Source organism: Trichechus manatus, unplaced genomic scaffold, assembly GCF_000243295.1.
Source record: "Trichechus manatus latirostris isolate Lorelei unplaced genomic scaffold, TriManLat1.0 scaffold00014, whole genome shotgun sequence".
Lineage (NCBI taxonomy): Eukaryota > Metazoa > Chordata > Mammalia > Sirenia > Trichechidae > Trichechus > Trichechus manatus.
Genome location: NW_004443950.1, coordinates 20680675 through 20693526, shown reverse-complemented (window position 1 = coordinate 20693526; position 12852 = coordinate 20680675). Strand labels below are relative to the sequence as shown.

Here is a 12852-nt window from a genome sequence, read left to right as displayed (position 1 = left end):
GGAGCTTGCTGAAGCCATCATGGACTGCCTCTTTATGTGATTTGATATTGAATGTTGTCTCTGAGCCATCAATAATTTATTATAATTTTATTTTGTGTTTGCTTGGTGAGACCTAGCTTCTTATTTTGTTTTGTTTTGATATGCCCAAATAGGCTGCTCATGTGCACTAGTTTGATTTTTGACTCCTTTTGACCTCTAATGTCCTGTCACCAGGTAGTTGGTTCTATAAGTATGTGCATGCCAGAGTTCGTTAAAATTTCCTGTATGGGATCAGCTCGGGTGTGCAGGCAGTCGATCACCAAGTGTGTGGTGCAGGCTGTCACCCCCAGTCCTAAAGAGGCATGGGTGATTGGTGCAGGCACTGGACTCTGGCTGTGGTAGGGGATCATGCGCTGAGCCAGGCAGGGGGCTGATGGCTGCCCCGAGAGTCTGAAAGAAAAGCGTGTCCCTATTCTCTAGGGTGAATAGGTAGGTGAGTTTTGCAGCCGGCCTAAGAGTGCCCCACTATATTGGCTGCAAAGACTCGAGGGCACCACTTTTTCTTGAACTCCTGAAGCAGGTGACTAGACACTTTAGGAACGATCACCAGTCCTCAAGACCCTGATGCAGATCAATAAAAGTGCCTGCTTGAGGGGCAGGGCTGTTTTGAAGATCACAATTCTGCCCGTTCACAGCTGAAGCAGTTGAAGGTAAACTTAAGATGTTTGCCCTGTTGTACTGTGGTAGTGAGGGCTAACGCTGTTGAGATGTGTCCCCACAAGTCTATACAGGGGTGTATGGCACTCAGAGTCTGCAGACCCCTGATTTCTATGGCCAGCAAAGGAGTTGTGCCCACCCTGTGATCCTGGTCTAGGGGAGCCAGCAGCTTATTTGTTCCCTCTCCAAGGCCAGGAGAATGGGTCGGAGTGCCTTTTGGGATCTATTTCCGGCCCAGTGGACTCCCGGTGTGGAGAGGGGAGGGAGGTGGTAAAAGGAAGAGAGGTTTATCCCAAATCCGGTGCAGAGCGCAGAGGTAGGAGGTAAAAGGGAGAGAGGTTTTTCCCAAATGGGCTTTTTTTTTTCCTAACTCGCCGTGAAAGGGTGCGCACATGTACTTATCCTAGCCTCTTGGGAGCTGCTCTTCACTGGTTCGGAGTGCTCAAGCAGAATCTCTGCTGCCGGGTCTCTCTCGATGTGGAAACTGCTTCTCGAGCACATGCACAGCACAGCTGTTTGCCTGCTTCACCGCGGCCCGGCGTGGCTGTGTCTCTGCTGTGTCGCGGCTGCAGCTCTAGCGCTCCTCACCTCTTCCAAACGGTCTTCCTCTCCGGTATGACTCAGATGGATTTCTTAACCTTGCCTTGTTCAGGGCTGCCAGATGTTCATATAGAATCAAATCACTTGTTTTTCTAGGTCTTTGTTGTAAGAGGGATATAGGAAGCGTCTAACTAGTCCGCCATGTTGACCACGCCTTCAGCCTTGACTTTTTTAAAGAACTTTACCAATAATTTGGTCTCAAGAGTTAAAATGAGCTTTTCCTCAGAAGTAAACACTTGCCATACACACTTAAAGTGACATTTTCAATAACATCTCCTTTTTTTTCCTTATGATCAGCATGGATTTCACACCCGGGAGCAAATGTATTACTGTTGCTGCTCTTTGAGCAAGTAGCTGATGATAGCCTTGATCTTCACACAGATGACCTTAGGATAAACTCCTTGACCTCATTACTCCAGGTCCATAACTTTGGCGGGCCTTCTAAGTTACCTGGAGCAATGACAAAAATGTTTGTTGCCCTAAACCCTGGGATGATCATACCATTTATTATAAAGAGGGCCATGTTGGAGGTTGAAAAAGACATTGTTGATTAAATCAGGAAAACAGACATTGGCCTTGACTGGTCTGGGAAATCCGAGTACATGGCCATCCTATCTGAAACAAGGGAAGCATTAATAATGTGGCATCTGTACTCATGGGTCACTGTGCCGGGAAAAGAGCAGTTAATAGCCATGGATAGGCCAGCAGTGGCCCCAGTACCCCCTCTCCAGGGAGGTCAGAGTAATTAGAGAGTGATGGAGGCTGCACCTGGGATCCCTATGCTGGGAGGGCCCCCTTTACACTCCATGCCACCCATCTCTCAGCCAGTTCCCTGCATATTAACCTGAAGCCCACTTCTGCAGCAATATTTGTGAGTACTCCCTTTCTCGTGCTTTTTAAACATCAGTTAGGTGATGTACAGATTGTGTCTATTTTTTTCCAGGAGTTTCCATGTTGGCTAATGATCTGGGGCAAGGAGATGGCTGGGGAACTCTTAACCAGCTAAGAGTGACAGTTCACCATCTGGGCCACACTTCTGAGACCCTCGGCTAGGAACGCCTGGCTCCATTTTGCATAACCCCTTTTGGTTCTCAGTATCAACGCTGAGATATATACAAAATAGTGCTACTGTTATGCACATTATCATGGATGGTATCATGCTAGCTATCATGTATTGAGCACCCATTCTGTGCCAAGCGTTGTTCTGCTGATGACACTCTCTAGTCCTTATAATTCTATAAAGGAGATATATTTATCTCCACCCTACAGATAAGGATGCTGAGGTTCAGAGAGGTTAACTGTCTCACTCAAGGTCACACCGCTGCACAGTGCTGGTGTTGACTGTCCCAGAGTCTGCCAAAAGGTGATAAATTTCACGCCATATCTTTGCCTTGAAAAATAAGTTTGTGTCCCGAGCAGTCTCATAAATCACTGCTACTGATGGTTAAGGTTTAAGGAGGAGACTAGCACAGAGGGCGTGTCATTCTCTCTCCTGAACGTTGGGGAACAAGATGGCGGAAATGAACGTACCTTAAAGACAATAGCATTTTTATCCTGTCACCACGAGTGGGTTCTTTCAAACACCGCATTTATTGACCATTGCATTGCTGGATATTTTATGAATGCAAAACTAAGAAATACAACACAGGAAACAATATTTCTCATAGTGACCCTACAGGACAGGGTAGAATGCCCCATAGGGTTTCCAAGACTATAATCTTTATGGAAGCAGACTGCCACTTTTCCTCCCAAGGAGTGGCTGGTGGGGTTCAACTGCCGACCTTTGGGTTAGCAGCTGAGCACTTAACCACTAGGGCACCTTGGGTATTTTATAATATCCAAAAAATAAGAAATATAACACAGGAATCAATATTTCTTTCTTTTTTTTTTTTTTTTAGTAGTGTTTAAATTGGGAAAATCACGGGAGCCATGTCCGCTGCATGTTCCATCCAGCACGTTTGCAAGAGGCAGGCAGCCTGTTCAGACTGTCTGCTGACACTGTGTACCTGTGGGCTAGTCACACGTTTTGGTCCCAAGCCCGAAAAGCACCAGCTCCCCAGTTACAAGCAGCAGGAAAGAACCGATGCCTGTGAGAAGCACCAGCGTAAACATCCTCAGCAGGATTTTCTGGCTTTCTCTAGTTCCCTTCCTTCCCTCCTCTCTGAACAAGGGAACCTATGGGGTGAGTGTTTAAGGCTGATGTTTTCTATCCACTGTGCTCCTGCCACTTAGAAACGGACATAGTGGACGGCAAGATCAGTAAAAAAATAAACACAGGGCCAAACTGAGTGGATCCTGGCGTGAGTCAATGTGAACGTTCTATCCTTCTGAGCACAAAGGGTGCTTAAAACTTTAATGAATTGAACTCTGCGAGTAAGGGATGTTAATCATTTTAATTACTCAGCAGCTTGAAATCAGATATAACAGTCCAGTAATGTATCTTTAAACGAATACAACCCTGCCCTATAAAAAATCCCTTCCAAACCCATTCTAATAATTTCTGTTTATCTTTTCTGACGTTAACTGTTCTCCAGCCCAGCCGGCCAACAGACAGCCTTCCCCTCACATCGGGCTGCAGTGCCACACCGCCCAGTTTTTCGGTATCATTAGAGTCCCCCTGGTGGGCGGAGAGCAAGGCGGTGGCACTGGTCACACTTCACTGCTTTATCTCAGATGACAAAGAGAGATGATGCGCTTCAATCCGGGCCAGCCTGGCAGAGGGGAAGGTGGCCGCAGAGAACTCCCCCGGCAGCCGAGGAACACCAAAGGGCTGCTCCACGTGGCTTGCTAACAGCGTGAAGGGGCAGACAAATAGATTTTCCTCTATATTTATAACCAGCCTCATTCTTCCTTGCAGAGCATTCAGTGCAGGTAGCTGTTTTATATGAAATGAACAATCTTTATAGACGTACCAGAGTCATAACAAGCCTGATTTTCAGTGAAGCTGAGGTATATAACTCTTACTGAATTGTCAGGCTACTTGCTCAACAAATCAACCCTAACTTATGATGTTTGCAGTGTAATTTTTATTCCTGTTTGAAGAGCCAACTACCCGGTGGTAATAGGATGTTAGGAAAGGGCAGTGGCGATGTTTGTGCAGGTCGTGATTGATAGGCCAGCTCGGCATTTTTCATTTATATCTCCCGATTCCAAATCAGTTAAGTTTCGGAAAAATGAAACAAAGTGGCAAGAAAAATGTTTGCAGATTGCAGACCAGCGCTCCCGCAGATCTGAGTTCAGCCCACATCTGCCGGGATTGTCTGGAAACATTAAGATATCTAAATGAAAATCAATACTATATGAGCCAGGCATTTACTCCCAGGAACAAGCATCAAGAGACCTGAGCTAATCAGACGCCCGGCTTGTACCTCAGCCATAGACTGAACCCCAGGGGCGTCCTAATTGCCCAGACTAATCATAGAAGAGTTCAATTTATAACCAAGAGAGACATCTTGTTTTTCTTACCAGTCATCATTTAGGAACGGAAGGGTTCACCTGTGAGGTGGGTGCCAGATGTACAGTGGGAGCCCCCATTCAAGGGAAGAGGGCTTCTCACCTGCCAGAGGAGAACGAAGACGAATTTACCGCCTGCCGTAAAACCGGTCAGGTTCATTTGAGCTCTGGGTGGGAGAGAGTTCCGTCAGGCTCGCCTGCGAGCTGCAGATTCCCTCACCTGAAGCCTCATCGCTTAACCCCCGTGTTCTGGAGCATGAAAGGAGACGGCTGCATGTCCACACGCCCCCCTGCACACTTTGACCTCCAGCCTGGCTCTTATTTTAAGGAAATATCTCAGAAAAGCAAATAGCATCAATGATACATACACACGTATATATACATGTATATAAACACACGTATCTGTTTTTCCCCTCATTCCACTCTAGGTTTTTGTCCCCCGGAGCATCTGGAGGAGCTAATATCACTTGACAACATGTATCTCCCTAATATACTGTACAAACAAGTCGCCGATATTTTTCACACTCCAACAAGCGACAAAGTCACACAATAGCTATTGGCCGAGCCCATACTATACTGCTGTAAAACCATAATGTATCAGGGGACTGGATTCCTAATATTTGCATTCTAGGTGCCAACTGTGAGCATATTTTGTACTATTTTCAACAAATTACACCAAAATATGCAAGATGTTTATAAGGCTCCATCTTCTATTTTTGGCTCCGGTATATTTGCAACTTAATAGTCCTTCAGAGATTTTCCCCTCAGGAGAAGTAGGAAAGCAGAAAATGCAAAAAAGAGAAAGAGAGAAGGCGAAGAAAAAAGGAATGAAGACGCTTTGTTCACGAAACAAGTCAGGTTCTGCAAGTTTTTTTGGAAAAAGCAGAGCCAGCTGTCCCATGGGACCCCCTTCAACAAGAAGTTGAATAATATTCTTTGGATTCTTCGTGGCCCGGATTTCAGATGTCGTTTTAATGCAAGTGTCTTAAAACAAAACAACCGCTCACATGCTATACTCTCTCCACACCAGTTTCAATGGTTTCCTAGACAGCACAATGCTGGGAGCATCACAAGGGTTGTGATCAATGAAAGCCTGCGCCTTGCATCCTGTGGCTTCCCAAGGATGTTCATCGCTTGCCAGGGGACGTGTTGTCAGTTCTCTTCCCAGGAAAGGTGTCTCTGGCTTCTGTGATGGGGATGATGACAGCCTCTTTCCTTCTGTCCCGACATCATCACTTCAGCGCTCCCACAACCAGATGCAAGGACCTGTCGTTCTTGCCTCTGATCCCGTTACACCTCCATCCCTAACTGCTCTGTGTACGTTAGGGCTGAGACGCTGGAGCAGAATCCAGGGTGAAAGAGCTTAAAATGACTCTGGGCTGGGGACAGTAACAGCTTCCCAGCTGCTGGATTACAAAACCCAGTCAAAAACTTTTCAATCCATCTTCCCTATTGGAAAAGCGGTTAGGCGAAGAAATGAATTATTTTCTAATATTCTTTCTGATGAACTTAACCTGGGAATTGGGCCTCATATCGTTGTTCTTCAGCTGGACCAACATTTCCTACCAAGACTGAAGCTTCTGCCAAGTTCATAACCTTGTTAGCTGCCCAGAATGAATAAATTCAGAGGACAAGATATTGAAATGAACAGATCGAAGTTCTTAGTCACCTCCGTGTAAAAAAAGTGCAACGTTATTTTGGCTCCTAAGTCTTTGTGCCACACACACCGTTGTTGTTGTTAAGTGCCATCGAATCAGTTCCAACTCATAGCGACCTTACATAAAACAGAACGCAACACTGCCCGGTCCCGCGCCGTCCTCACGGTCGTTATGCTTGAGCCCATTGTTGCAGCTACTGTATCAATTCGTCTCGCTAAGGGGCTCCTCTCTTTTGTTGACATTCTACTTTACCAAGCATGATGTCCTTCTCCAGGGACTGGTCCCTGCAAATAACACGTCCCAAGTATGTGAGATGAAGTTGCACCATCATTGCTTCTAATGAGCACTCTGGCTGTACTTCTTCCAAGACAGATTTGTTTGTTCTTCTGGTAGCCCATGGTATAGTCAATATTCTTCGCAAACACCATAATTCAAAGGCATCAATTCTAAGACTCTCAAAATGTATTTGTAGGTTGAATAAGCCAATGATATGTGGGTGAATGAACTGGGAAGTCAGTTGAGTTGGAAGCAGACTTGAGAAGAGGTAAAGAAACATCCTTCAGATGCAGAGACCAAGGAGGAGAAGGGTCTCAGACCACATCAGGCTGCGGGCCAGCAGCCTTTCCTCACAGAATACTGTGCTTCTCAGGACCTCCAAGCCCAGAATCAGAGGCAGCCAGAGTCTACTCCATCTCAAGGACAAAGGCCAATAGCTCTTGACCCCTGGGCAGCATGATTCCAAACTCTTCAGTCAGCCAAAAAAAACAAACCTGTTGCCGTGACATCGATTCTGACTCATGGCGATCCCATTTATTACAGAGTAAAACTACTCCATAGGGTTTTCTTGGATATAGTCTTTATGGACGCAGATCGCTAGGCCTTTCTTCTGTGGCTCAGCTGGGTAGGTTCAAACTGCCAACCTTTCAGTTGGTAGCCAAGTGCAAACCATTTGCACCACCCAAGGACCTCTCATTCCTCAGCCAGATGCAGCCTATTAGGAGAGTAGACCTGGTAACATATGTAGATATGGTAAGAGCAGACATGGTAAAGTGTGACTCACCATGCAAAAGAGGCAAAGACTTCACAAACCACATGTTCCCACCTCCATGGTCCTTGCATGACCTGCTGCTGTGACAGGGTTCTCGAATGCACAGAGGTTGCTGTGAAATAGCCTGAGTGATGGAGAAAGTTCCTGGGGTCTCTATAGAGGAAAGCCTGACAGAGGCAGGGCAGCAAGGCAGAGCTACGAGAACAGTTGGGCCAGAGAGCCCAGGCAACCACAGCAATAATAGAGCTTCTGCCGATTGAGGGCTTACCACTATCCTACCAGTTGTATGTGTGTTAACTCTTTTAATCATCACGATGACCCTATGAGATGGCTCCCATTATGATCCCTCAGGGTAGTTTTGTAATTTGCCCACAGAGCTGCTGAGGAGCAGAAGCAGGATCTCATCTGTTGGTCCAGTGTGGAGTCCACACCACGAAATTTCTGCTCTACTGCTGAAGGAGGTGTCTGGGGGCCAGAGGGATGAAGGTTATCCACGAAGAGGTAAGATAAGAGAGAGTGCACCCATGATGGGAATCTGACCAAATCCAGATACGAACTAGCTCTCAGGCCTGACTTGGGACTGTGGAGCTCTCTGCACTGTCCTCTTGCACTCCACCTTCTTGAAAGAAGGATGCTGGGTAGCCAGAGCAGGAAGAGCTGACCCACCCCTGAGCACCAGGACTGTATCTCCACTTGTGCATCTGATTAGTTCAAGTAACGTTAGGAAAATGCAACTCTTCCTTCAACTGGGAGATCCCCTCTTCCAGCAGCCATCAGAGGCAGGGGCCACTCCTCCATTTGCCTGCTCCTCATATCTCCTTTAGGATGACTTTTAATCCATAAATGCACAACGTCTCCTCTCAAAGCCCCATCTCTCCAATCTGTACCTTCTTCATCCCCACAGCTGCTGCTCTGGTCAGACCACCTCCATCTTCTGGAATATTTCAGCTACAACCACCGTGTTACCCAGATCCATCAGGTGCCATTACATAGAATAATATAGTGTGTGTGAGGCCCCTTTGTGCTGTAGAACATGGCCGCTCTCAACAAGCCTTCAACAAGTGTTCCTGACCATCCTCCAAAATATGCTTAAAATTGATTTGATTGTCCTAATCTCTTATGTTAGGGTCTCCTTTGTCTCAAGTCCCAACACTTCCTCCCACACACCATTTGTCCCAATCTGGATGACACCTACTTCCCAGAAGTCACCATATCTTCTGATTCCTCAATATTCTCGTAACTGGGACCCTTTCACCTTTTATCCATCCAACTCTCAAGGCCCAGGTCAAAGGTCACCTCTGAGAGCCAGGGGCAGACCCCAGGCCGAGTGAGCCATGCCTCCACCCATTCTATGCACTCTCCGATGGCACTCTTTGATGCTCAGCCACCACCCCAGCCCGTAAGCTCCTCACGAAGCCTACAGTTCATAAGCATAGACTCAGTGAATGCCTGTGAATAAGTGAATGATCTCAGGTTGCTTCTCTCCTCGCCCGTCTCACGTTGCTCACTTCTGGCTCTGTAGGGAGTAACTGGGTGCGGTTGTAATGCAAGTACAATGAAAGCCAGTGCTGACTTAGTAACCCACAGGTTAAAAAAAAAAAAAGTGACTCTACTACCTCACTTAATTCTCACACCCACAAATGAACTCACCAGCATGCATGTTGATCCTAAATCAAACCAAAACCAAACCCGTTGCCGCTGGGTTATTCTGACTCATAGCGACCCTGTAGGACAGAGTAGAACTGCCCAACAGGGTTTCCAAAGCTGTAAATCTTTACAGAAGCAGACTGACACATCTTTCTCCCACGGAGCCACTGGTGGGTTCTAACTGCCGACCTTTCAGTTAGCAGCCGAGCACATAACCACTGTGCCACCAGGGCTCATGATGATCCTAGAGGCTTTATATTAAACAAAATGGAGGGAAGCAGAAGGCCTTTCAAATTCTCCACCCTTCCCCTTTCACCACTCGGGTAATTGTTCTTTTGAAAAGAATAGTCTGAAAGTCAGAATCTGCATCCGATTTCCCTTTCGTCCTTCCTTTGTCTAGATCAGTAGTCTACTGTGTATAAGTGTTATTGCCACCACAAAGCCACATGCATATCTCTATGGAATTTTCAAGAGTGATTTTGACAATACTCCATCTTTACCTTATACCCCTATGTTAAGGCCTTAACCTCTGTTCAAGATCCCACACCATGTTCTCTGTTGTCCTGTGACTCCTGAATTATTGGGCATCTCCAGTCCTCTGTGCTCTTATGCTTGCTCAAACCTGGATGGTCTGAGAGGACAAAGGCTGCATCCAGAACTCACCCATCCCAGCAAGAGAGTTTGTCCCTCTCATGGTTATTTAGAGCTGGCTACTGAGTGGCCCAGAGCCCTGGTGGCATAGTGGTAAAGAGCTTGGCTGCTAACTAAAAGGTTAGCAGTCTGAATCTACCCGCCACTCCTTGGAAATCCTGTGGGGCAGTTCTACTCTGTCCTATAGGGTCACTACGAGTCGAAATCAACTTGAGGGCAACAGCTATGGTTTTGGGTTTACTGAGTGGCCCAGACAGTTTGTGTTCAACTACCAACCTTGAACTCAGCCAGCAGTGCTGGGGAAGAAAGGCATGGTGATCTCTTCCATAAAAAATTACAGCCGAGAAAATCCTGTGAGGCAGTTCTACTCTGTAACACTTGGGGTTGCCATGAGCAGGAATCCACTCGACAGCAATGGGTTTAGCTTTTTGTTTGTCTGTTTACTGGGCTGTAGCAGTGGGTGACAAAGACAGCACCTGGGAAAGTGTTTCCCCTTGTCAACGATCTGCCTCTCCTACTTGGCAGCATGTGTACCACCAAGAGTATGGACACACGGGTCAGTTCAATGTGCCCCAAACTCTTGCAACAACACTCCTTACTATCTCCAATCCAAGAAGTACAAGTGATGTACCAACTCCCTTTCCTGAACTTCCATATCAACTGAAACATCGTTGGTAGGACTGGGGTGAGTTAAGACGGTGCTGGTGCAGAGCTCAGTCCCCAGCTTTGTCAGGTAGTCCATAAAAGCAAGTATTAAACTGGATCTACTCCAAATAAAATGCTTTAAAATGGATGTGAAGCCAGAGCAGTGCTTCATTAAGTGAGCTTCATGGGAGACGGTGGCTTCAACAGAAACGCAACATACATGGCTATAAGACAAACATTTGCAGGCATCAGCAGTGTGGCTCCCTTGGGCTTTCTTCCCCTTAGATATTGGCAAAAGTAATTTCATTCAATTACCAATGGCTTTGACGTCAGCTCTACAGTTTTTGAAACCCAGTTGTTGCAATACACCCCTCTCACTGACACCTCATGGTTACAAAACCAGAAGGACAGCCGTGCCCAGAGCTGCTTGCCCTGTGCCCTGGCTCCTTGCGGACTGGCGCTGCCCCTAAGCCACCAACATCCCACCTCAGCAGAGTGAAGCTTCATCAGCAACGTCTCTCACAAGACAGAGGGAACATTCTAAAGTGACCTCTTGCCTTTTGGCTCTGGAGGAAAGGGGCAAGAGGGCAGGGGAAAAAAGAGGGAATGTCCACCCTGCGGACTGAGTCAGGAGGAGGACGTGGCTTGTTTAATCCTAATAAATCAGAGTGTCCTTGGGAGGTGGAAGCAACAGGGGGAGGGTGTGTGAGCCGCGCCACAAACTGACCCCGGCCAGCGTGCATGGAGAAATGATGTCCTCTTCAGCAGGCTCCTGGAGAGATGGTCTGCATTGCTCCTGACAAATTAGAAGTGCCCTGAATGCAACCATTCCTCAGAAAATAGGCCTGATTTAGCAATGCTCAAGCTGCCATTATCTCACTGCATAAAAAGACCATTTAAACAGGGAAACCTTTAGAACACCGGCCCTCTGGAGGCAGCATTTCTGAAAAATTACCCCCCTCGACTGCCATCTAAGCCAGTCATTCCCCAGGGGAAAAGACTCATTTATAGACTCGGAGACGGAGTGGGCTTTCATCAAAGGAAAGGCGTTATTTGTCTCCAGTCTCTGCATGAGCTTCCCTTGTGCCCCTGTCCTCCTCAGCCCTCTCAGGTGATCAAGCCAAGTCAGGAGCTATGCTGTGGCGACCCTCAGCACCATCCCATCCAAAGCTCCTTCCTCTGTTCAGGGCGGCAGAGCCCTACTGAATCCCCATTGAATACCAGAGCAATTACAGAGCAGGTCTGGTGACAATGCCCTAAAGATGAAACGATCCATTTGCACAAAGTGTTGGTGTTTGAAAACTTTGCATGCAATGAGTACAACCTGTCATTGTCCTCCCCAGAGACGCACTACCTTTTTAAAAAGTATCTCTAATGAGATCTACAAATCTACGTTGAAGACCGCTTATTGTGTTTGTAAAGATAAAAATGTTCTAAATAGGTCATGGCTCCTGGGACTGATAGTTCCCACCATGAGGGTAAGGTCATTTTGGAATGTTAATAAAGGTTTTCATAAAATATGATGGCACTCAAAGAGTAATGTTTCGACGTAAAAATAACTATAAAAGTATAATTTCTACCAGGGTACACATGCATTTTTTGTGCATCAAGATATTTGCCCAATTCTTCATTTAACAGGGGTTGCTGGTTTTCCAGCTGTTTTGACGGCCATGCTGGGATTCCATCCTTATTAGTCAGGGCTGCCCCAGCCTTTCCTTGGCTTTCCCATTATGTTACAAACTTACCTTAGAAGCAAAGTCTTGCACTGCCCTGGTCGTCATGCTAATACACTAGCACTCCACCTATGCTCAGCTCAGCTTGCTGCAGGCTGCACCAAAGAGAGAGAGAAGCAAAACTGAGAGAGTGAAGGAGAAGGGGCATCCTGGGGGCTTAGCCCAGGCCTTGGGGTTTCTGGGCTAGTCCAGGCAGAACAGGCCAAATTGGAAACATTCGGTATTTCCTATTCAATGAGCTCTTTTGTGTCTGAATTCAACCAACCCAAAGGAAGCATCTCAGAAGCATTTTCTAGGTGATGAGATGGCTAATGAGAATGGTCTGTCCTCTCTGTTTTCCAGATCCTATTGGCTCAAAGGAACCCCGGTGTTCCCATAAGGGAACTTGGGACATGTGGGATCTTCAGGGCCCAAGGTTGGGAAAAAAATCTCCCTCAGATACTCAATGAAGGGAAAACTAAGACATGCTGGGATTTGGGGTCATGATTTGGGACAGGGAAGAGATAGCTGGTCACACAACCTTCAGCAATAGGTTTTCTTTCTCAGTATTATCCAAATGTTTAGGTAATAATACCAACAGCGTACCATTTTTCTGAATATCAAGGGACATGCTCTAGCCCTCTCTGCCCCTCCCTACCCTCCTACACACCCTGTAGAATGTTTATCCTGGGACCTAAGAGATGGGCTGCTCACCTGGTCTTCCATATCTATTGTTTATGAC

The 12852-nt window shown here is 46.7% G+C and overlaps 1 long non-coding RNA gene across 10 annotated transcripts in view; it reads right to left on the bottom strand.

The window, feature by feature from the left end:
- The window catches only part of LOC111819632 (uncharacterized), a 203601-nt gene extending 191386 nt beyond the window's left edge, over positions 1–12215 (bottom strand). For 2 of the 10 annotated variants that reach the window (XR_002823217.1, XR_002823218.1), the window contains exon 1: positions 12144–12215. This is a non-coding gene — a long non-coding RNA (uncharacterized LOC111819632). Of the gene's footprint in view, positions 1–4761; positions 4853–12143 lie in introns of those variants that run through there. The other 8 variants (XR_002823216.1, XR_002823213.1, XR_002823212.1 and 5 more) reach the window with 7 other exon arrangements.
- Between the last annotated feature and the right edge of the window lie 637 nt (positions 12216–12852).